General features: G+C 39.7%; 1 protein-coding gene and 1 long non-coding RNA gene across 5 annotated transcripts in view; one reads left to right on the forward strand and one right to left on the reverse strand.

Moving 5' to 3' along the window:
* SLC28A3 (solute carrier family 28 member 3) overlaps nucleotides 1-25905 on the reverse strand; it is a 142362-nt gene that overhangs the window by 103435 nt on the left and 13022 nt on the right. The window contains exon 3 of one of the 4 annotated variants that reach the window (XM_072605855.1): nucleotides 22761-22864. The exons of 2 other annotated variants lie outside the window; for them this stretch is intronic. The gene's annotated coding sequence lies outside the window, so the exon portion shown is untranslated. Of the gene's footprint in view, nucleotides 1-22760; nucleotides 22891-25905 lie in introns of all 4 variants that reach the window. One more of the 4 variants, XM_072605845.1, reaches the window with a different exon arrangement.
* LOC140501861 (uncharacterized) overlaps nucleotides 15931-25905 on the forward strand; it is a 28018-nt gene continuing 18043 nt past the window's right edge. The window contains exons 1-2 of the long non-coding RNA XR_011966395.1: nucleotides 15931-16044; nucleotides 16134-16204. This is a non-coding gene — a long non-coding RNA (uncharacterized lncRNA). The remainder of the gene's footprint in view (nucleotides 16045-16133; nucleotides 16205-25905) is intronic.

The raw sequence follows: 25905 nt of genomic DNA on the forward strand, positions 1-25905 counted from the left end.
AGAGAGAGAGAGAGAGAGAGAGAGAGAGAGATTATAATTACACTGAAGAACTGATGCCATGAGAATTTTAAATTTCCCTTCATACCTTGGGCACTGAGGATGTTGGGCTCTTTCTCATTCCCTCTCCTCCATATTTGGTGGGGGTGAGGGTGAGATACGTAGTCCTGGGTAATTTGACCAAGTGGCCAGTTGCCCAAGAAGATAAGGGCACTAAAAGACACTTGATGAGAGTGAGATACTTTTTTAAAGGTTCATTACATGGGGTGGGGCAAGAGTACCAAGCAGAGGAGACATAATGTTTGAGCCCTGAGGATACAAATTATCATCAGCCACCATAAAGCTACCATGAAATTGGAAAGAGCCACTTGTAAAGCTCACCAGGAGCTGGTTCCTCTAGCTGTGGGTTTCCTCTAAGCGCTGCTGGTACAAACACCAAAGTGAAACAAATTGGCTTCATGGAACTTACATTCACCATAGAGGGAGACAATATACACATAAATGCATGCAAGATATATAAAAAATAAATACAAGGTAATCATTTTTGAGGGGAGGGGATACAAGTAGCAAAACTATGAAGACAAAAGAGCATTAAAAACGGTTTGGCGGGAGAATTCTTGATTAGTGTGTACTAAGCTTTAAATGTCACACAGACCAGCTTACGTTTGATCCTAGAGGTAATAGGGAACCATTGGAGTTTGTTGAGTAGGTCAGACCTGAACTATAGGAAAACCACTACAGTCAACTAGAGTGTCTCAGGTCTCAAAGACACCAAACGGGAGGCTATTGTGGATAATCTAAACAAGAAGTGGTGCGTCTCTGAACTACAGTGCGGGCTGAGTGTGAGGAAGAGACAGGTGGAAGAGATGTCATGAAAGTGGAACTGAGATTTGGTAGATGATGACATACGCAGGGTGAGGGAATAGGAATTGAAGATGATACCAAGGTTGTGAACCTGAGTGATTTGAACCCAGGGCTTCCTAACTCTAAGGCTAGTCTTTTCACCCCTATAAAACACAACTCTTCTTTGAATTTTATATAATATTATTTATTTTAAAGGGGTACCTAGATTGCACAGTGGATAAATTCTGGGCCTATAGTCAGGAAGACTCATCTTGCTGAGTTCAGTTCTAGCCTCAGACATTTTACTAGCTGTATGGCCCTGGGCAAGTCACTTAACCCTGTTTCCTCAGTTTCCTTATCTACAAATGAGCTAGAGAAAGAAATGGCAAACCACTCCAGTATCTTTCCCAAGAAAACCACAAAAAGGGCAGATACAAGTGAACAACAACATGTATTTTAAAAAGTAAAAGAAAACATAAGAAAATGTTTAAAAAAGACTAGTTCATTCAAGCATTCACTACCACATGCTTCTAACCTTCACATGTCATTCATTTCTACCTATACTTCAGAGTTATGAGAAAAATACTTTTCAAACCTTCAAGTGCTATATAAATGAGTTATTATCTCTTATAGGGAATGGCAGAGGATGCAGGGATGAAAAGTATTATGATTTGGTTGGCACAATATGCATAGGGTTCATAGTATTTAGAACTTGGTATTTAGAGATCATCCCCTTCATCTAATGCCTTAATTTTATGGGTAAGCCCACCAAAGTACAATGATTTGCCAAGGTCACACAAATATTTAAGTAGCCAGAATTTGAACCTAGGACCCCAAATCCAATGACTTTTCCATTATACCAAGCCATTCAATTTTAGCAGTATGGCACTGTATATCACATATGTATTTAAACTTTTATCAGAAACTCCTGCCTGGTATGTATGATCTCAAAACACTTTGGGAGACTTCTCTGTCTTATTGCTAGGTGACCTGGAACCTTCAGTACCTGATACATACACCCTTGTAAAACACTCAGGGTATGACCACCAAGGGCCCTTATAAGCACACAAGGCTCAAAATAGAAACTATTTATGAGTTAATGAAACAAGTAAGACTCATATTGGTGTCCAGAGGAAACAATGATTACTTGTAATCAGTCCTCTCTTAACAGGTCTGTGCAATCTCCATCTCAATCTATTACCATATGCAAATGTGCGTACCTGAGTAGTATAAATTAGATGCCTGTCTGTTTGGTGTAACCAAGTTGGCCTTCTTACTTTTACTAATTCAGGACAACACCCTCTCAGGGGATTGAATTGGAGAGAACAACAGGCAAATCGTACACAAGATAAACTGGAGATAATCAACGGAGGGAATATATACAGGTGTTCCATTTACTTCATTATCTTATTTATGTCAAAAACCTTCTAATTCCCACTTTATAGAGATGTTATCACAAAGAATGAAATTTCACAGGCAAAAGGATGGGGAGGAGTGTTGATCATAAGATGGACCAAATAATAAATTAGATCATAAACTGATCATGTTGTTGAGTTCTTTTTAGTCATGTTTGACTCTTGGACCCCATCTGGGATTTTCTTGGCAAAGATACTGCTATTTCCTTCTCTAGTTCATAAGTTTTCTCCCCCTAAAAATGTTACAGAGATTGCTAAGGGAGAAAAGGCAGAGGAGAGAGTCAAGGACAGAACAGTGAATGAACATTAAAGGATTAGGAAGATAAGACAGTGAAGGAAACCAAGGATGTTGAAAAGGTGGGGCAAATTAGGACCATGTGTGATCTCAACCACCCTCCCTGCCCAAAACCCCCCAAACAAACTACAAAACAAATCAAAAAAGGGAGAAAGAAATATAAAAAAAAAAATGGAAGAAATACTAACAGTTTTGTGAATGGTTAAGGACGATAAGGTTAATAGAAGTTTGTTGAATATGACTATAAAGAGATCAATGGTAAATTTCAGAGATCAGCTTTTAGTGGTATGGTGGTAACAATAGGCAAAGTCGTATAAGAGACTAAGAAGATGACGGATTTATGGGTGTGGATCTGGTCTTGTCTCTTCTCTGCTTTAACAAAATCTACAGATATTTCCCAGTCAAATAGGGCATGCAAAGCCCCTATGTAATGTTGCCTCAGTCCACATTCCCAGTCTTATCTCATGCTGCCTCCATCTTCTCCATGCTTCAGTCAGACTTCCCCAACTCTGACATGCTCTGTGCTGCCTCACCTTCTTGCCTTTGCTCATGCTGTTTTGTATGCTGCAAATCACCTTCTTTTCCTATTGAATTCCTGTGTATCCTTCTGAGACCAACTCAGCTGCCACCACCTCCAGATAGACTTCCTTGGTCCTTCTTATCAGCAACTACCTTCTCCCTAAGGCCTTACTTTCTTTTACATATGGTTAATGCACTTATACAATATTTTTATGAGTTATCTTTTGGTGTCCTTTCTCCCCCAGTAAGATTAATGAGAGTAGAAACTTCTTCATTTTGGTCTTTGCATTTCCTGTGCCTAATACAATGCCTGACCCATAGCAAGCAACTTAATAAATGATCATTCATTCACCTAGAACAGGAACCATGCATAATTTAAGCTGGGCATCTCTCCTAGGTTCTAACACAAAGTGCTCTGTGCACAGTAGGTGATGAATACATATTTTGCGCTTTGTTTTTTGTATGTCATATTGTAAACTCATAGAAGGAAAAGTTCTAAAGGGCATATTGGGTAAGCAGAGAGGTGGTTAGAGTTGGAGTGGGACTGCCACAGGAGGCCAATTTGCTGGAAAAGTTCACAAATGTGTAAGAAGTTTATAAAGTCATAAAGTGATATTGAAAACTCCATCCTGAGATTCTGTATTATCACCTTGGATAAGGAGAGCTTACTGAAGTGATCAGTTACCATGAACTGTCAACCTGGGCAGGAGCAACAGGAAGTCTGAGGGGGAAATAGAGTTCCCAGAAAACTGAGGGAGAGGGAAATCATTCCTTTTAATCTGTCAAATTTCTGTTTAATGTTCAGGGAACAAGGACTGTCTGCTCTCTGGAAGTCAGTAGTCATTAGAATTCCATGTAGAAGCTGGCTACCTGTCAAACTTCCTCAGGCCAAATTTATCTGGCCACTGGACCCAAATGGCTCAGGAGGAGAAAGTGAGGCTGGTGACCTTGCACAACCTTCCCTCACTCAAATCAAAGTCAACTGCAAGTCATGTTATCATATCGATGTCATGGTCCTCTTCGAGAATGAAGGACAAACACAACAAGATCATTAATAAGGAAGAAGTTGGTATAGTGGAAAGCATGCTGGCTTTGAAGACCTGAATTCAAATCCTAGCTCTGCCATTTACTAAATGTTTTGTGATCTGAAGTCTCTGTGCCCCAGTTTCTTCATTAGTGAAATTAGAAGGTTGCTAAGGGCCCTTCCAATTCTGAATCCATGATCCTGATTCGTTAGGAATAAATAACACTTTACCACACTAATCCTCAGTTTCCTTAACTGTAAAATGAGGAAGTTGGACTTCAAGATCTCTAGCTCTGAACCTTCAATGATATGAATATTTCTATGCTCTTCCCTCACCTTTGTTTTTATAGGGTTTTTCTGAGGTGTGTCCAACTCTTTATGATCCTATTTAAGGTTTTCTTGGCAAAAAAATACTAGAGTGGTTTTCTGGTTCCTTCTCCAGCGTCTGAGGCCAGATATGAGCTCAGGAAGAGGTGTCTTCTGACTTGGCACTCTATCCACTTTACCACCTAGCTGTACGATGAGGAATGATCGCTGAACGATCCTTGATCATTCTGCTTGAATTATAAAAATCCATTTAATTTTGTTCAGTCCTCTCTCTTCACAAAAGTTCTTCACAGAACTAGAAAGGGGCCCTTGATAGTTCAGAGGATTTAGAACTGGGAGGGTTTTTTATAATCCTAATGCTATCATCATCCTCCCTGCACAGTGGATAGAGCACTGGGTCTAGAGTCAGAAAGATCTGAACCCCAAATGGAGTCAAGAAGAGTTGGGCACAATTAAAAACGACCAAACAACAATGATCTTATGAACTTATTCTGAGAAGGTTCCAGGACACATGCAAAAAATCTAAGAACCCCACTGTCTAGTCCATCAGCTTTGAGTTCTTGGTTCTTCTGCTTAGTTTGACATCTAAATTTCAGATTAAGCTGTTGTTTTTAGCCTCATTTTGTCATGGGAGGATCCAATCCTGAGATTTAGAGTTGTTAGGGACCTTACTGTTGTTCAGTCATTCAGTAGAGTTCAACTCTCCATCACAAAATCCACGGGGTTTTCTTGACAAAGATGCTGAAAGGGTTTGCCATTTCCTTCGCTAGCTCTTTTTTTTTTTAATTTGTAGATGAGACAGCAGAGGCAAACAAAGCTGAGGCAAAGAGGGTTATGTGACTTGCCCAGGGTCACACAGCTAGTAAGTGTCTGAGACCAGATTTGAGCTCAGATCTTCTTAACTGTACCACCTAGCTGCGTTTTACCGTATTTTAGAGATCAGCTAATCCAAATCTTTTCAGTGTTTGGACTCCAGGTACACCCATTTCTAGCTTGCCTTTAGGACACTTGGTTTTATTGTTTTCTCTCCAGTCCAGGGGTTATCAACTTTTGGGATATCATGGACCTCTTTGTAGTTGGGTAAAACCAAAGGACTCCTCAGAATTACAGTTTTAAATGCATGTAGACAATAAAATATGTAGTATTACAAGGAAAACATATATTCAAATAGTTGACATATTAAAAAACACACCAAGTTTACAGATTCTAGGCTATGAACCCCAATTCTCACCCTTTTAGGAAGTTAATTTCTGACCTCTACAGTCATGAATAAAACCTCCTGAATCCCCCTCTGATTTCCTTTTTTTTTCTTGTTTTTGTTTACTTTTTTATTTTATTCTGAACTTAACACCAAATAGAGTGAGCATTTCCAAATGCATAGTAAAATAGAAAAAGTGAATTGTGTTTGAAACTGTGGATCTGTTTAAATATAGCTTGCTTCTTTTAAAAACAACTGTCCTTTGCATCACTCTCATTTCTCTTCCCAATTTTTCATCTACTTCTCTTGATTTTCAAAATCCTTTTTGAGCTCCTCTATGGCCTGTGATCAATTCATATTTTTCTTGGTGGCTTTTAATGTAGCTTTGACTTTAATGTGGCTTTGACTCTACTGCCCTCCTCTGATTGCATGCCCTAATCTTCCTTGTCACCAGAGTAAAATTCTATAATCTGAATTCTTTAATGATGTTTTACTCATCTTCCCAGTCAAATACTTGACTTTCTAACTTTTTGCTAAAGTAGGACTCTGCTTCCAGTGGGGGTGAGGATGGGGATGGATGTACTGTTCCAGATTTCAGGGATCTTGTCTCAACAGTTCAATCCCCCACCATCTGTGGGCCCAGAACTTCAGAAGCAGCTGTTGCCACTGCTGTGGGTATTGCCTCCTCCTCTGACCTGGGCCTGAGGCCAGATCCCAGGCAAACCAGGTCTCAGAGCTTTCCCACTGACCTTCTGTGCTGTCTTTGGTATTTGTGGGTTGAGAAGTCTGAAAACTGCCACCATTGCCAATGATTCAATCCCCTGAGGCCTGCTCCAACCCTATCTGTGCTGGCACAGTGGGGGCTGCGCTTCACTCCCAGCCCGGGGAATAGACACTTCATGTGGACTTTGCAGGCTATCTTAGGCTGGAGATTCATTTCACTCCATGATTTTGTAGGTTCTGCAGTTCTAGAATTTGTTTAGAGTCATTTTTTACAGGTATTTGGAGGGGTTTGGGGGAGAGCTCAAGCAAGTCCCTCCTTTAATCTGCCATCTTGGCTCCACCCACTCTTCTTCTTGCTTTTGTAATATGCACCACGAGACGGCCAGTTTCTAAATATAAGAGCTAAAGAAACGAGTTCATAAGTCATTTTTTTTTTTGGCAGGGGGGTCCAGATCTGTGATCTCATCTCAGTATAGGGAATTCTTCATACTATGGAGATTCTCTACACTTGAGAAAGATTGTCAACTTATCTGTAATTTCTGAAGAGCTGATGGGTGTAATGGGAGGAGTTAAGGGGTTTGCCCATGATCACACAGCTAGTATGTGATAGGGGATGGAGTTGAACTGTGGAATAAAAACTTTATACTCTGCTGCTTTCCAGCTGTCCTCCTTCCCTCCTTATAAGCCAATGTCTGTCAGAGACAGCTAATTAATAACACATTAACGTACAAACCTTCCTGCTTGGAAGGTATTCAAAGGAGCAAAGTTTCTCCTGTTAATTGAAAATCTCTCTAACGTAGGAAATGTTTTTTTATTTTTTTTTCTTTCTATAGTAATTATGAAACAAAAGACAAAATTCCACACAGAGATAAGGCCAGATACAAAGTATAGGTTCAGGACTTTTGATTTGCTTTTCACAGAACAATAGTCTCCTTAGAATCACACGCTAGGAAAAGTATCTTCAGAAACCAATCGCTCCTTCTAACAATTTCCCTTAAGGATTTCCCTTTAAATCTGGTCAAAGAGTAACTCAATAGATTAAATTGGATTAAAGAGAATGTTCCCTATAATTTGGTCACCACAAACAAGACAAAGTTCACTTTAGTGCTATTATTTTTAGGGAAGGAAGATCCTTCCCTGAACTTGATAAGATCCTCTTTTAAAAGCTGTTTAGGCCTTTGATTCAAGTTAAACTAAGATGTTAGCTGTGGATACTGTCTCCTTGGTATTAAATCTTCTATTCAAGGGAAAATGATATGCTATTTCACTTGATTGAATAGACAAAACTTCAGGTTATATCTTCATAAGGTTATTTTCTAGTATTTCCTAAAAACAAAAAAGAGACTTTAATGGGTATATTTTCATGTAACTCAGGTCTTTCTGACTCCAATGTCAGCCCTCTTTCCACTATGCCATGCTGAGTCCCCAGGCTTGAATTTAATTTACGATTAAGACATAGGATGGGTAGGGCCAGGAAATATATATACCTAACTATAATATAATTAGGACATGCCCCTGTGCATGTGGTCCAAACGGGAACTGTCCAATTCTGTGGCTTTCAGCTTGATCATGAGCAGCCTTCCCCTTCTCTCCTCTATCCTATCTTCAATCTTCTCTCTTAAATCCTATGGATTTCCATCCTTAAGGTCTGTATTATAAATGAATACAGAAACATCTCCAGGGCTTACTTTGAGTTTTTTAGTGTTCTCAGTTACTTTTTGGTGAGGTAATCCTTTGTCAAGAGTACACATACACATACACACACACACACACACACACACACACACACACACACACACACACATACATAATCACAGTACAACACAGGAGGCCAACAGCACAAGTATTTCCTGTGAGTAATAAAAACACAAAAATAAACATCATTTAGACAATAGTATTGGTACCACAATTGCAACCTTTATTTGTTTCTTCGTTCATTCTGTCCTCAACCTTCTCTTCCATTCATTTTTCATTCATTCCCATGACTATATAATCATCACCTCTGGGCGGGTGAGATCCAAATATTTGTCTCCAGCTCTTGTCTTTCTCCTGAACTCTATTCTCAAAGTGCCAGAGAGATAGTAGTGCTTAATAAATGTTTGTTGACTGACTAGTTTCCAACTACCTTGAAATCATCTCTGCCTAGAAATCCCACAACCACCAACAAATCACATTCAACATGCCAAAAGGAATTGGTAATCTTCTGCCTTAAACCACATCCTTTTCCTGACTTTTCCAGATTTATGGAGAATGGTACCACATTTTTCCAATTGCCCAGGATATACACTTTAAAATTTAAATTTATCTATTTGTTTTTATTTTTCAACATTCATTTCCACAAGATTTTGAGCTCCAAATTTTCTCCCCATCTTTCCTCTACCCTCCCCACCCAGAGGTAGCATACATTCTGATTATCCCTTTCCCCAGTCTGCCCTCCCTTTTTATCATCTTCCCTCTTATCCCTTCCCCTTTACTTTTTTGAAGGGCAAGATATATTTCTATACTGCATTGTCTGAAAATCTTATTTCTCAGTTGCATGTAAAAACAGTTTTTTTTAACATTTGTTTTTAAAACTTTGAGTTCCAAATTCTCTCCCTTCTTCCCTCCCCACTATATCATCAAGGACCCCAGTATACACAGGAGGGCCCTGCTGTACAGGCTCTTAGATCTGCTTTTCTAAAAGGAATGCAACTTTTGAGGGGTCAACAATCTACTTTGATGAAGCACATATGTCATTCACTTAGTTCAGCGGGAAAAGTCAGAACCTTGAACTTTAGAGAAAATACAGAGAAATAAAAGCCAGCAGATAGGATTTCCAATTGTCTGACCACAAGCAATACATACATCACAGATCAAGAGACAGATCCAACTATCTGACCATGCATACATAGTTACCAGATAGAGAAGCACCCAAATCTGGATTTTTAAAGCTGGGGGGCTCCTTAGTGGCTGCCCAGAGTCTCATCTGGCCAAACACACACTTCCAATGAGTAAACCCCAAATTAAAACCTCACCTCAGAGTATTTATACACTTTTCAGAGGTAGAGGGCAGGACCTGTTCACCCAGTGCCTCAACGGAAATTAACAAAATGTATTGAGACCTATTAATGGATGGGGAAAATCTTTAACTCTTCTCCCCATCCACTGTTGAGCTACCATTACACCCACCCACCCAAAGGCAAATAATTCAATATAGGTTATACACATGTGGTTATGCAAAACACCTCCGAAATAGTCATGTTGTAAAAGACTAACTATGCTTCCCTCCATCCTATCCTGCCCCCTCCACTTATTCTATTTTCTCCTTTAACCATGTCCCTTTTCTAAAGTGTTTGCTTCTGACTACCCCCTCCCTCAATCTGCCCTCTCTTCTATAATTCCACCTTTTATTCCCTTCCCCACTAATTTCCTGTAGGGTAAGAGACCTAATTGAGTGTGTATGTTATTCCCTCCTTAAGCCAGATCTGATGAGAATAATGTTCACTCATTCCTTCTCATCTCTCCCTTCTTCCCCTCCATTGTGAAACCATTTTCTTGCCTCTTTTATGTGAGATAATTGACTTCATTCTATCTTTTCCTTTCTGTAGTGGACGACCTGCGTCCCTACATGGCTCGATGATGTGGTGAAGAAGAAAGATACAGGAGGCGGGAGAAGAAAGACCAACTCCGTTTATTGATCTGAGGGTCTGGGTATTTATAGACAGAAACTGCAAGCCTCCCCTGACACTCTGCTTATCTCCTGCCCTAGTGATTTAATCTGTCTTATAAGACTGATTTAATCAGACTGTGACCCTAGAGGGCATCTATTTTACATATCCCTTGTTTTCTGTAATTCTCTTGTTTGTCTCACAGGGACAGCAACATCTGGGGGGCATGGAGAGCCATTCCTGATGATAATGAGTACAGTCTCAAAGAACAGTTTCCCCGGAAGGTCTATCCTGATCTTGTCAACCACACTCAACCCTGGCCCTCAACACCTTTCTCCTTCTCCCAATATATTCCTCTCTCACCCTTTAATTTTATTTTTTAGATATTATCCCTTCATATTCAACTTATCTTGTACTATCTATCTTATCTATCTACTATCTATCTCCTCCAACTACCCTAATGCTGAGGAAGGTCTCATGAGTTACAAATATCATCTTCTGTGTAGGAAGGTAAAGAGTTCAACTTTAGTAAGTCCCTTATGATTTCTCTTTCCTGTTTACCTTTTCATGCTTCTCTTGATTCTTGTATTTGAAAGTCCAGTTTTCTATTCAGCCCTGGTCTTTTCATCAAGAGTGCTTGAAAGTCCTCTATTTCACTGAATATCCATTTTTACCTCTGAAGGATTATGCTCAGTTTTGCTGGGTAGATGATTCTTGGTTTTAATCCTAGCTCCTTTGACTTCTAGAATATCATATCCTAAGTCCTTTGATTCCTTAATCTGGAAGCTGCTATATCTTCTGTTATCCTGACTGTGTTTCTATAATACTTGATTTGCTTCATTCTGGCTACTTGCAATATTTTCTCCTTGAGTTGGAAACTTTGGAATTTGGCTACAATATTCCTAGTTTTCCTTTTAGGATCTCTTTCCAGAGGCAATTGGTGGATTCTTTCCATTTCTATTTTACCCTCTGGTTCTAGAATATCAGGGCAGTTTTCCTTGGTAATTTCTTGAAAGATGATGTCTAGGCTCTTTTTTTGATCATGGTTTTCAGGTAGTTCAGTAATTTTTAAATTGTCTCTCTTAGATTTATTTTCCAAGTCAGTGTTTTTTCCAATGACATAGTTCACATTGTCTTCTATTTTTTTCATTCTTTTGATTCTGTTTTATAATGTCTTCATTTCTTACAAAGTCATTGGCTTCCATTTGCTCCATTCTAATTTTGAAGGAATTATTTTCTTCAGTGAGGTTTTGAACCTTCTTTTGCATTTGGCCAATTCTGCTTTTTAAGGCATTCTTCTCATTGGCTTTTTGGACTTCTTTTGCCTTTTAGGTTAGTCTATTTTTTAAAGTGTTATTTTCTTCAGCATTACTTAGCAAGCTGTTGACTCAGTTTTCATGATTTTCTTGCACTTCTCTCATTTCTCTTCCCAATTTTTCCTCTACTTCTCTTACTTGATTTTCAAAATCCTTTTTGGGCTCCTCTATGACCTGTGACCAATTCATATTCCACTTAGAGGCTTTTAATGAAGGAGTTTTGACTCTACTGTCCTCCTCTGATTCTTCTTACTTCCTTCCAAAGATTGCTTCAAAAACTGAAAAGTGCTATGGAAATGTAGGACTATTTGTCTTAAATTTACCAGTTTGAAGACTCAAGAATCCAACCACTATACTTCTATAATTTCTAGGATTCAGAGAACAAATCCTTGTTTATATAATTTCATTCATACATTCATATGGAGGAGAAAGAGGAGCATGGAGGAGGTACAGAATTTAAATAAGACACTATCCCTATCCTCATGGAGTTTACAGTCTAGTAGAAAATGACACACAGAAAGTGAACTATAATATAAAATATGTGATAAGTACATTAGAGAGACACAAAATATACATAATGCTAAGCAAGGATGTTAGGGAAAGTTGTTACTGACGGGAGATCAGAGAATCTTTGTATAGTTGGTGGCATGAGTGCTCCACACTCTTGATGATTTTATTTAATATCATATCCCCTTTTAGCTTTCACCTTCCCCAGTTCTCCTCCTCTTCATGCACTCCCTGTCAAGTAAGAAATGTATTGCAATGCCTACAACAATCTGTTTTGTAACACTATCATTTATTGCCTATGTGGCCTTGAACAAATTCAAGCAAGTAATGATATGGTTTTGAATCTGTAAAATGAATATAATTATTCGTACCTTTATGTACCTCTGATGAACAGATTGTGAATTGGGGAGAAGGCTGGATGGAAGAATGAATATGTTGATACATGTGAATAACAATTGGGTTTTGAAATCCTTTAAGAATCATTGCAGAAAGATGTGTTATGATTTGGATACATAATGAGTCATTGTATCATCAAGATAAAGTTGGGGTTTTCCCCACAATCCCTTCTTCTGTTTGTACTTAGCACTGACAATGAGTAACCCAACATCCTTTTTTCACTTACCCTTAATTTTTAAAAAAAGTCATAAATTAAGCAACTTTGTTCCTGGGATAAGTAGCAGGGGACCATATAGCTGGATTGTGGCTTGTTGTATTTGTATTTTGTTCTCAAAGATGGCCATGACATCAGAGAGGTGATGATATGACTGGCAGTTGACTTTGATCAACTGATATATTCATCAGGATGACTAGAGATGGTCCAGGAATGGGAGACCCTGACCCTTTTAGGCTAAGGTCTTTTCAGGTTCTCACTTTGAGTGAGGTAATACCCGTTCAGTGATAGGACTCTTTAAGAAGTGAGTCAAGGGATGGCCCCTTTAATTAAAAAAAAAAAGTCAAACTTGGATGGGAAGACCCTCAGGGTTACTGGCCAAAAGACAAATAGTTACTATTTACATTCATTCTGAGCCAGAAAGGCCCCAAAATAGCCATTAAGTAGTGCTTGGGGAAAGAAAGAAAAAAAAGAAAGAAAAGAAGGAAGCAAGCAAGGAAGGAAGGAAGGAAGATTCAGCCAGTAAACCTTAAGTTAACTGGGCAGCTTTCGACCATCAAAATTTTACCTTTCTTTGGCAAGAAGAGGGAAAAAGGAGAGGGAGTGGGAGAAGGAGAAGACAAGGTGAGTTAGCCAACTGGCTGGGTCCCCAATCAGGCAGCTTGGACTACTCACAGGTTGTGCTTGTCCTTAATTCTTGAAGAGGACCATGACACCAGGGAGATAATGACATGACTTGCAGTTGACTTTCATTTGAATGGTGCTGGAGTGGGGCAATCTGAAGTTGGAGTGCAACTTGGGCAGGGGATGCACAAAAGGGAGTGGTTGGGGAGGAAGCTTCAGAAGATGCTGTATGTACCTCCTAAATTTCTGGATCAGAGAGAAAACTTCCTCCCTAGGATAAGACCAGTACCTTCCATGGGAGGGAGCAGAAGATCAGATAGAACTGGGGAAGGTGGAGGGAGAAAAGGACATTCAGGATGTTGACTATGTCTCCTAAATTCCTACACAGATGCAAGGGAGAGATGAAATGAATGAAGTATACCCTTGAATGGGAACAGATTTAGTGAAGACTTCTCAGGAATATGGAGTCTTTTCCCTAGAGTGGAAGAGATCTTGGGTCCAGGTTTCTATTCCTCCAGAGTTGGGTGATTTCCATATAAAGCTATGTATTGCTTTAGGATCAATGATTGGATATGACTCACTAACTCCTCAATACCTAATTTGCATATGCGCACTGTAGTCTGCACTCCTCACACAGGTCCACCTGATTTGCATAAGTTCTCAATACCCAATTTGCATGAGTCGTCAAGGCTTCATTTGCACATATTTTCAATGCCTAATTTGCATATAATGATGTGTATTTTCACGGGCTTTGTAACATCCGGGGAAGCAGAAAATTTGAACAGGGTTTCAAAAGGGATTGGTTAGATTTCGTGCCTAGAATGTAAGACCTTGCTTCTCTGCCAATGAGAATAATTGTCAGTGGTGGGAGGGGGATTTTCGTGTCAGGGTCTACATAAATTACCATTCTGCTTCTGTAAGGGGCCTCCCTCCTCCAGCTTCACTGGTGAAGGGACCGCCAGGTTTTCTCTCAAGAACCGAATAAAGGAGATTTTCTGTTTTTACCTTGAGCAGTCAATTTGAGTAAGGGGGTTTATGCTTCCCCCCCCCCCCACACCCTGGTTTCAAAGCAGCTTTTGAGGACATAGAGTAGTTAACTGAGGGGCTACATTATACTCCTGATCATTTCTTTTGGCACGCTCTAAATTTCCCTCCTGGGGCAAAACTGCCACCCTTGCTTAATGAGAACTGGTCACAAGGGCCTTATCTGAAGACCTTAAATTTAAACTGTCATAGAGTCTTGTGAATGAAAGGGATCAAATAAGAAGGCATCATCTAGTTACGCCTAGGCAATACTTGAGTGGACTCTGGACAAAACTCACGTAGGTAAAGAGTATTTGCTGTCACAACCTTCCATTTCTGCACCTTCTCCTCCCCCAAACTTTACTCCTTCACTGACCCATTATTGCTGTCCAATGCCCTCTTTCTTTCTTTTCTTTCTCCCCATAAAATGTGAACAATAAAAGGAATTCAATTATCGGTCACTTTCTCCTTAGTGAGAATTTAAGTCAATGAATTCCTTCAAGTATATTGACATTTTAGGTTTTTTTTCTAGTGGGAGAATAAAACTTTTCTTTCCCTTAGAAGAAGAATTTCAGATACTAGCTACATTGGGGGAAATATTTTGGGACACAGGTCTCACTTCTACCCCCTTCCTGGTGGTCTTAAATTGTTATTTCAGGCCTTCCATGAAATCTATAGTTATGGTATTTTATAGATAGAGCCCTGATCTTGGAGTCAAGAGTACCTGCTCTGGTTCTCACCTCTTAGCTCAACATAGCTCAGATCATTTTATGATGCCCTTGGAAGCCAGTTTTCTTTTTTATAAAATGATAATTTGTACTGTTTCTTCTCACAGGGTGGTTGAGAGGTTGTGTGCAATGCTGTGTGTGAACTATAATCAATAATCGTTTCAGTCAGCATATAAACACCTACTATGTGCCAGGAAATAGGATAAGATTTCCCACCCCTTAAAACACAATAAAACCACAACCTAACCTATAGTCCATATAGCTTTACATGCATTACATTTCATGCTTTTTGTCTTCAAACACTGATTTAATCTCTACATACTAGTTCTAAAGTGGAGAGAGGCACCAGTGTTTCTGAGAAGTCTGCAAGGCAGCTAACCAATCCATCAGTAAACATTTATTAAATACCTAATATGTGGCAGGTATATTAATATATAGGCAGGTACAACTGATATGATGAGTTCTGGGGATACAAAAGGAGGCAAAAGATAATCCCTGCCCTCAAGGAGTTTATAATCTATTGGGGAATATGAATATATATATATATATTATCAACCTATATACAGGATAAGTAGGAAATAATGAACAGAGGGAAAGGCACTGGAATTGAAGCCTGGGGGAAGTAGGAGAGTGTTCCTGGCATGGAGGACAGCCAGAGAGAATGCCTGGGGTCAAGAGATAGAGTATGTTGTTTGTGGAACAGCCAGAAGGTTAGTGTCACTGAGTGAAAGAGTAGTAGGAGACTGGGTTATAAAGAACTTTGAATGCTAAAGAGTATTTTGTATTTGATCCTGGAGACTATAGGGAGCCACTGGACTTTATTGAATAGGTATGTGTGTGACACGAATTTTCTCTTGAGGAAAGTCACTTTAGTGGCTGAATAGAGAATAGATTTGGAGTAGGGAGAGACTTGAGGCAGGCAGTACCAGCAACAGGCTGGTGCAATAGTTCAGCCATGAGGTGAAGAGGGCTGGCACCAGAGTGGTGGCAGAGTCAGAGGAGAGAAGGGACATATTTGAGAGCTGTGGCCAGGGTGTTGCCTTGACAACAACTTGGATATAGGAGGTAAGAGATAATGAGGAGTCTGGAATGACTCCTAGATTGTGACCCAGAGGGACTGGGAGGATGATGTAACAAGGAAAATAGGAGGGGAGGATTTGCGGGGAAAAGATGACATACTCAGTTAAGATGTTTACTGGTCATCTAATTCAAGATGTTGGAAGAGCAACTGGATATGTGAGATTGGAGGTTAGTAGGTCTATCTGTGTCTTGTCCTCATAACCTTCATAAAATCCTCAAGGAGATGCAACCATTCTAATACCTCCCAATTCTTCTAGGGGAAGCTCTCCCTCATGTCAACCCTTGTCACCACAACCAGTGGAGTGAGTGGAGTGGCTCCTTCATAAATGTAGGTTATCTGATATAAGATGTTAGGGTTAAGGTTGGGAGGGAGGGGTACAAATAGACAGGCAGAAAGCATTTACTTAATCTCTGCTTAGTCATAGCTGCACCCATAGAAAAACCAGGACCTGAGCAAGACTTTCTGAAAAAAATTAAATCACACCCTAAGGATGGATAGCAAGCCTGGCCCAACAAAGGTTTAACAGGGAGGCTCATTTTCCTTCTTTGAATACAATGGTACTTTTTGTGATGTAGCTACATGGGACCTATCTTTTCATCCTTTTGTAATGAAAATCCTTCCCTCTATATGATATATGACAGATTGGCATTGCTGTGCTGACACCCTACTCTGTGTACAAGTACCTTTGAAATTGTATAAGAGTTTCTTTCTCCTCCTTCTATACTTAGGTAAATGACATCCCTTTCTTCCTGCCATGTTTTCTTGGAAAGGACAGCCAGAGATGTCTTACAAGTCTAGAGTTAAAAAAGACCTCTTAGGCCATCAAGACCAATCCCCTCAATTTATAAATGAAGGAACTGAGGTTCAAGGAGATTCACTGAATTCCCAAGGTTGCATAGATGCTAAGCCTAAGATTTGAACTAAAGGCTTTTGACTTCAGAGCCACCACTTTCTCCACTTGTACCATATTATCTCATGATCTATTTATGAATCACTACCAAAAATATCCCTCCATCCCAACCCCCCTCCCCAATTTATTTATTCTGATAGAAGATGCCAAGTAGGAAAATCAATGGCTCTTTCCTGGTCTGAATTGGAGAAAGAAATGTGGTAATATGTTTAGGTACAATTTTAATCCCCTGCAGCTACAAGAGGCAGCAGCTAAGTGGTGCATTGGAGAGAGTACTCGGCCTGGAAGCAAGAAGTCCTGAGTTCAAATTCAGCCTTACATACATACTAGCTGGGATGACCCTGGGCAAGCCCTTCTTAGGAACAGAAATGCTTCTTTGTTGTTAGTAAAGGCAGTGAATGAATATGTTAAATGAATGTACTGATCTTATGAATGATTCTTTGTAAGCTGATAGGAAGGTTCATGCCTCAGGTAGGAAATGGAACTCTGTTTTTGACAGATTCTTCTCTCTAGGTTTTCCTGACAATGCTCTCCTGGTTTTCTTTCATCCTACCGACAGTCCTACTTTAGATCTTTGGATTTTCACTGAGGTCATGCCTAAAAACAGACGTCCTAAGGCTCTGTCCTGGGTCCTCTTTTCTCTAAACTATTTTACTTTCACATTAACTTCCATGATACCAGTGATCATCTCTGTGCTGATGCTTCACAGACCTCCTTACTCAGCTCTAACCTGTCTGCTGATTTCCACTCTCACCTCTAACTGCCTTTTTGATGTGTCCATAGTAGCTGCCTATTACAAAGATCAATATAAAATCCAGTTTGGCACTTAAATCCCTACATAGCCCACCCTTCCTGGCTTTCTAGTCTATGTCACTAGCCACCCATGTACTCTGCAATCCAGTGACAACTGTCCTTCTTGCTGTATTCCCAGTGCTGCGCATTTTCACCCCCTCACACCTGGAGTGTTTCCCTCCTCATCTCTACCTCCTGGCTTCCCTGGCTTTGTTCAAATTCCTGCCCAAATCTTACTGTCTCCTGGAAGGAAGCCTTTCCCCATTCTGCTTAATTCTAGTGCCTTTCCTCTGTTTATTATTTTCTATTTATTTTCTATATTATATTAGTTATACTATATTATATTTCTATGTGACATGTAATTATATATCATATTTATACATATATATGCTCTCTATATGTTACATATATATGTAGCTTGCACATACGTAGTTGTTTGCCTCTTGTCCTCCCCTTAGATCTGTGGGCCCCTTGAGAGCAGCTGCTGATTTTTTTTGCCTTTCTCTGTACTCCAGTGCTTACTTAGCAGAGGACCTGTGACCCTTAGTAAATGCTAGTTGATTGACAGGTTCTAAGTGGAATTGAATATAACCTCTATACATTCTTTTATTCTATCAACAAACAACTGGGTGGTGAGTGGAAGGGGTAACTTTGCCATCTGTCTTGCTATATATGCGTATTTTCCCCTCTCTCTCCCTTTTCAGGGCCTTATAATAATCAAATCAGGATTGTCATGATAGTGGAAACTACATATCAATAAACCCCAGTAGGGCTCTACTCATTTTCAAGTGTCTTCCCAAACAAAAAACACTCCTCTCTGACCATCACTCCCTACGTATAATAAATTGTCAAATTAGAATGTAAACTTTCTGAGAGTAGGGGCTTTCTTACTTTTTATTTGCATCCTCAGCCTTTAACACAGTGCCTTTTGGGGGGCAGGGGAGTACAACTGGGGTTAAGTGACTGGCCCAAGGCCATACAGTGTCTGAGATCTGACTTGAACTCTGGAAGATGAGTCTTCCTGCCTTTAGGCCCAGCACCCTAACCACTGGGCCACTTACCTTTTCACATAGTAAAAGCTTAATAAATGCTATTTCAGTCATACATTGCCCAAATGTGCAAAGCCAACTACTTGTGCAGTCAGTCTGAGTGACTCCATTTTAAAAACCTAGTTTAGACTTAATGGGTACATATGCACAGTCAGCCTGCAGGAGATGGTGGTCCGGAAACACCCTTGGACATGAGGACTAGTCCCTATGATGCTGTAAAGAGGGAGGAGCTGAAGCAGCATTAATCTCCTCATGATTATACACAATCAACATACTTTTTGCCCTTCTGTGGAAGTTGTTTACTCTATAAAAAAGCAAAGTGGCCTTGGTGATCTAAATAAAATCCTTTTTATCTTTCTTTTCCTGAGTTTGCCTCATTGGCTAGGGTGAGACCTGAATCCAAATTTCTTTTAACATAAGCATTCATTAAGAGCCTACTATGCTCCAAGCTAGTCCCTGGTGGTGCCATAGTGCATAGAGTGTGATCCTGGGCAAATCACTTAACCCTGTTTGCTCCAGTTCCCTCATCTGTAAAATGAGCTGGAGAAGGAAAGGCAAAGTGTTTCAGTATCTTTGCCAAAGAAAACTCCAGTTGGGATCACACGCACACAAAAAGAAAATCGCGGAAACAACTGAAGAACAACATGCTCTGAGCACAGTTTAAGAAACTGAAGAAATAAAGACAAAAATGAAATACTCTCGGCCCTTGGGGGATCTTAAATCATAAAGGAGCTGGAAATAACCATGGATATAAAATATTAAATACAAAATATTCACAGTTATTTTCTGGGAGGAAATTTCTAGAAACTAGAGAGAAATCATGATATCTTAAGAGATAGGGCTTAAGAACAGCTTTAAAGGAAGCTTGAGAGTCTCCAAGATGGAGGTGAGGAAGGAGTGTATTCCAGGCACAACAGCAGAGAATATGGAGATAGAATGTCATGGATGGAGAACAGAAAACAGGTCAGTTTGTCTGGAATTTGGAGTTAATGAAAGATTAACATTCAGTAAACCTGCTGGAACAGGATTATGGAAAGCTTTAAAAGTCAGACAGAAGAGTTTTTGTTTCATTCTCAAGGGAACCCCTGAAGCTCCTGGAGCAGGGGAATGAATGATGAGGTCAGAGCTGTACTTTAGAAATAACAATTTGGCAGTTGTATGGAGGATGGATTGGAAAGGAGAGAGGCTGGAAGACCAACCAACTAGTAGGCTATTACAGTAGTCAAGGGGAGAGGTGATAAGAACCTAAATATGTATGGTGGCTGCATAAATGGTGAGGAGATGGAGAATGAGATGGATTATGGAGGTAGAATTCATAATGGTAGACAACTGATTAGATATGAAGGGTGAGGAAGGAATGAATAAGTATTTATTGAGCACCTATTGTGTGCCAAAGAGTTGAGGATGATGCCTAGGTTGTAAATGTGGATGACTGAAAAGAGTGTGGTGTCCTAGAAATAAAGAAGCTAAGAAGAGGGAAAAGAGAGGGGTAAAGTGGGGAGAGAATGAGTTCTGTTTCTTGTGAGCTGAGTTTGAGATGTCTATGGGGATATCCAATTGAAGATGTTCAAGAGGACTGGAAATATACATCTGAAAGTCAAATGAATAGAAGGCAATTGTTGAACCTGTGGGAGCTCTCCCTCTTGAGACCAAGTGACCCCTAGTGATATTAAAAAACCCCAACAAAAATCACAGGGTCCACTCTCTCCTTGAAACTCAGTTTATCCTTGGTTCTGGTGTCATTTTTCAGATTTAAAAAAAAGTGAAGAGAAGACATGTGTGGGAGGCTATCTTTCCTTTCCCACTGACTCACTTTTCCCTTCACTCTACTATGGCCATTGAGTACATAGGGTTCAAATCAGGAAGTCTGGATTCCTCTGGATTTCATGAGTCGTAGAAGAAAAGTGGGGAATGAGGAGGTGTCATTAGGGGCTTAAGGCAGGATGAGGCGGGTTAAGAGGGAAAGTTTTTCTTCAATTGGCTAAAGCCTTCCACAATAGGTAAATCCCATTAAAGTCCAATGACTTCCATCAAGTTGCCTGAACCACTCTCTTAGAGGTAAAATGAGGGAAATAGATTAGATGAAATCCCAGCGTCTTTGCTTCTGTGATTCTTTAATTGTCTATTGAACTTGTCTTGATCACCTCAGACTTAAAATGGCTTCAGTTTCCACAGCTGTAAGGGGTAATTGAGCTGGATGATCATTAATGTCTTGAGTTCTAAAATACATGTACTTTGATGTCCCAAAGCCAAAGTCACCTTATGCCACAAAGTCTCTCCTTCCAGAAGTCCCTATTTCCTTTGTCTGTGGCTCACTATTCTCCTGGTCCCTCACTACCATCCTTATTCCCTCATCATCTCCTATATTCAATTTGTTATCACCATAACTGTTCATTTAAGGTAAAGTCAAACTTGGACTTTTGATTAACCTCTGATCTGGTCTCCATTCCTAACACCCTCCCCCTACTTTTATCACTGAGACAAATCTTTTGGAAAACATTATTTTCATTAGTAAACCTTTAAGGTCAAAAGCTGTCATCAGTTTCTCCATAACCTATAAGATAGCACCCAAACGTCCTGATCTAGCATTCCCTGATCCCTCTAATTTAGTTGAAATCACTGTTGATCTCGTTATTCCTTGAGAAAAGCTCATTCTTTTCCCTCTTTTGCATTACTAATGGGCTGCCTACAAGGATCATTCTCATCTTCACATCTTAACCATCAGGGCAGAAAGGATGCTGGAATGCAACAATCTAAGACAATTCCAAAAGACTCATAATGGAAAGAACTATGGAGTCTGAACGCAGATTGAAGCACACTATTTTTTTCTATTTTTATTTCTCATGTTTTTTTCCTTTTATTCTGATTCTTCTTTCAAAACATAACTAATGTGGAAATACGTTTAATATGATCATGTATGTCAAATTGCATGCTGTCTTGGGGAGAGGGAAATGAGGGAGGGGGAAAATTTAGAACTCAAAATCTTATAAAAATGAATGTTGAAAACTAAAAATAAATACATTAATTTAAAAAATACAAATAAAGATGAACAATTTTTTTTAAAAAAGCATGCTGGATTTGGGAGTCGTAAGAGTTGGATTGGAACATTACATTATACCTTATAACAAGTTATTACCTGGGTGTCTCTAACCTTTCTGAACCTCGTATAAACTATCATGAATAATTCTTGCACTACCCACATCACAGTTGTGGTGAGGAAAACCAGTTGGTAAACCTCAGAGCACCTCGGAAAAGGGTGTGATTGCTACCCCAAATCTGCATCCTTTCCTATTTCATCTTTGGAGGCTTTCTGAGTTATTCCAGGCTATATTTAGTACCTGAGCAAATCAAAAGTTCATGTAAAATGTTCATTTTTGTTATTCTTCTAAGAACAGATAGCATTTAGTAGGCACACATCATATGCTCTGCTTTGTGGCTAGTTATCTTTTTATATCGATGTCTTCTCTCCCCAAATAATTGTAATCTCCTTGAGACCGGGGATTGGACCTTATGCTTCTCCTATATAAGGAGGCAGACCTTATATATACCTCCTTGTCTCCTTACACCTGAAGTTTTATTAGCTTAAAATGGCACTAAGACTTTTGGGACACGCTGTATCCTCAGTAAATACTGTATTGTGTGAACTGCATGTGAATCTACATTAGCTAAATGCTTTCTTCACAAGAACCCTGAGGGACAGTGTATTATCCCCATTTTACAAGTGAAATAAGGCTGCAGAACTTTGCAAATGATCCTATAGCTACTAAGTGTGTAAAACAGGATTTGAACACAGGTATCAAGGTGTCCAGTACCTTGCCCACAACTCCATAGTAAACAGGAAAATAGAACAACAGATGGATAATTTACCTTTAAGAATGAATTCATACACATGGCAAAATGAATGCAGGTCGTGCTCTCTAACTTAGAGTAAAGTGGAAAATATTAACAAATAAATGAAAGGAAAAAACTACTTTTTTTTCCACCTAGTACTGGGGAAACAAATATAGTCAGAGACAGTAGTCAGCCCGTGCCCTCAAAGAGCTTCCTTTTTAATGGAGAAGTCACACAAACCTGTCACTGGGAGCCTGGATTAAATGCAAATGAGAAAAAAACCAGATTTTTCAGTACTTACCCTTTTAAACTAGCAGATCCAGGGGAGGTCTCTCTTCTCTGTCTTTTGACCTCGGCCAGTAGCCAGACTCCTTTGCTTTCCAGTGGGCCAGAGCCAATTCCACTCTGAGGAGCACAGCTGGATTAAAATCCTTAATAAAAAGACGTAGATACAAAGTCTTCCCTTTCTTCAAAGACACTCCCTAACAAAGGCCCTTTTTCTTTGAAATGATTACAGATACAAAAGAAGTTTGCAAACTAAGTTTCCTGGTCTACAAAGTGAGATTCAGAATCTTTGTGCCAGAGGAAAAAACTGACTGCACTCAGCTGAGTTGCAGTGTTTACAAAGGTGAATTCTGGTTGGTTTTGGTGGCTCTTTCCTATGCAAATTCAATCTTTTGACACTTACTGTGGGGGTGTGTGTGAACTAATAGATTTTAAAGTGAAATTGATGGGTTAAACTTAAGAACTCTGATCCACTTAGAGACCAATCAGAGAGGTACTTGACTCTCAAGGCTGAATGACACTTGTATTTTTGCCATGGCCAGTGTGGGAATTTGTTTTTTGACTATTGCATACTTATTAACAAGAATTTTGTTTTTCTTTTATTGTTTTTTTTATTGTTTTTCTTTTATTGTTTTTCATCTTTCAATGAGGGAGAGGATGGAGATAAAATAGATTTTTATTCATTGAAGAAAATTAAAATAAATGAAATTGGCAAGATTGCTCTGCAACTTTAGACAAATGATCAGGGAACTTAGTTAGGGTCCCAGGGGTTAGTCCAACCTGATGAGGAACTGATGGCCAGAGAGTTGAAGTGTCATGTACAAACTTACAAAGGGAATAAACAGCAGCGCCTAGAATTTGAACTGAGGTCCTCAAACTCCAAAGTCAGACTTTGTGCCACACTGTCTCTATGCTTTTCTTTTCTCTTTCTTTCCTAGTCCTTCCTCTTGCCTTAATAGTTCATTAATCCATAATGTTATCAGTGTGGGTATTCCCCTCCCCTTCCCAAGGTCAGGACCCTCTGTCCTGAAATAGATGGCTTTTAGAAATTGTCGTGGCCAGGGGGAAACAAATCACCATGTGATGGCTAATTTTTTGGTGATGAGCCTGTTGGCAGTGTGGCTAGGCTGGTCCTCAGAGGCCAGTCTAACCTTGGTTCCGTTCCCTATTTCCAACTCAAGGTGACCCAAACCAAGCTTACTATCATTCTGCCCAAGTCTGTGTTTCCTTCTACCATCACTATTTCTATCTGGGGTTCCACCAGTCACCTGGACTCCCATGTTAATAAGCTTAGAGTTAGTACTCTTTGGCTCTTCTCTCTCTCTCATGTTCACTTAGTTACCAGGTCCTATACAGACCCTTTCTCATTAGCACCTGCCTCTGATCTCTCCTCTTTATCCCACTACCCTAATCTAGGTCTTCAATACCAGCTTTCGGAATCGTTGCAATCCAAGGCTAACAGACTTCCCCATCTCCACTTTGTCAATCCTTCTCTTTCCCTCCCTCTCCTCCATTCCCCCAAGTCCATTATTTACAGTACTTAGCAGAAAATTTTTATTTAGAATCATGCAATTCCTCTACTAAAAAAAAAAAAACAACAAACCAAAAAACAAAACGAAACAAGACAGTGTTGTATAATGGCTAGAGCCACGGTCCTGGACTCAATAAGATGTAGATTGAAATCACATGAAATACTGGCAGTGTCGCTTTCTGCAAGTCTCTTAATTGGAGTCTCAGTTTCTTCATCTGTAAAATGGGTGGGTTTGACTTGACTTCTAAGGTCTCTTCTTGTTCTAATTCGATAATCCTAAGCAATCTCAAGTGATTCCCTACTGCTTCCCAAATAAAGTTCCAACACTATTACCTGGCGTTGAAGACCCTCCAAAATCTGACACTGCTGCTATTTCTCTTCTTACTCTCCTTTATTCGCTGTTATATTCAGGATGTATTATTCTCTGCCTCCCAAAACACACCTGAGTTTCCCACCTCTGCATCTTCATATTTGCTCGTGCACAGAATGTTGTCCCTCCCTTCTTGGACTATTGAATTTTCCCCCCATTCTTTAAAGTTTATCTCAGATGCCACCTCCTAAGATGCCTTACCTGAATTCCATACCCTTCCCTTCCAAAGACCTTCCCTCTCAGATCTCAAGGGACACTTTATTTTACAACGCTCAAATAAATCCATCATATTAACATTACAATTCTTTGTGTCTTATCCCCTTTCTAGATTGTAGATAACCTGTCATATATAAACTATGTCTCCTGCCCAGCACAGTTCTCTACATGTAGATGGCTTTTGCTTTTAATTTATGTGTACTGTAGGGGGGAGGGGCCCCATCCTAAGATTTCATTGGTGAATAAAACCTCCAAAGAAGGAAACTGCCTCTGCCAACATAAATCTGCTGTTTATAGTCTGAGATTTGCCTGAGGTGGGTTAAGTTACTTGCTTAAGATCACATGACCAGAAGCCAGGCTATTTCACTGGAAGGACTTACTCAGAAGGTCTTCTAAACACTTAGTGTGTGTTAATTGGTCCATTGATAGGACCTGCTGGAGCAGGGACTTTTAACCTTGGAGTATTCTCAAACCTAGGGGTTCAAAAAGCTCAAGTAGGGGATATGGAAATGTTTGGAGATTAACTCTATTAGCCTATTGAAATTAACTAAAGATTATATTATATGCATATACATTGGAGAACTCTAGAATGTTTTCCCCCCTTTCATACTGATAGGAGGTACTGTCAAGTTTCTTAAAAGTTAAGGGGCATTTGGGGTTGAAAAAGATTAGAAATCTGCATGCCAGACTCTGCCACTAAACCCAGGTTTAGTAGAATCCCCTAACTCGAATCCTTTTTTTCCCTTCCTTCACATCTGGTACCTTTGGAGAAGTAGCATATTACAGTGGAAAAGTGTGGCTTCTGGAATTAGCAGAGGACCTGGATGCAAATTCTGACTCTACTACTTACTACCTATGTGACCTTGGGCAAGTCACTGAAACCTCTCTAGACTTCCAGTACCTAGGAAATGAGGCAGTTGCATTAGCTCAAGGACTCTTAATCTAGGATCCATGGACCCCTCAAGGGATGGATGGGTAAATTTTAGGGGATCTGTGAACTTGGGGGGGAAATACATCTTTGTTTAAATGTAATTGGTTTCCTTT

The sequence above is a fragment of the Notamacropus eugenii genome, chromosome 1 (genome assembly GCF_028372415.1).
Source record: "Notamacropus eugenii isolate mMacEug1 chromosome 1, mMacEug1.pri_v2, whole genome shotgun sequence".
Lineage (NCBI taxonomy): Eukaryota > Metazoa > Chordata > Mammalia > Diprotodontia > Macropodidae > Notamacropus > Notamacropus eugenii.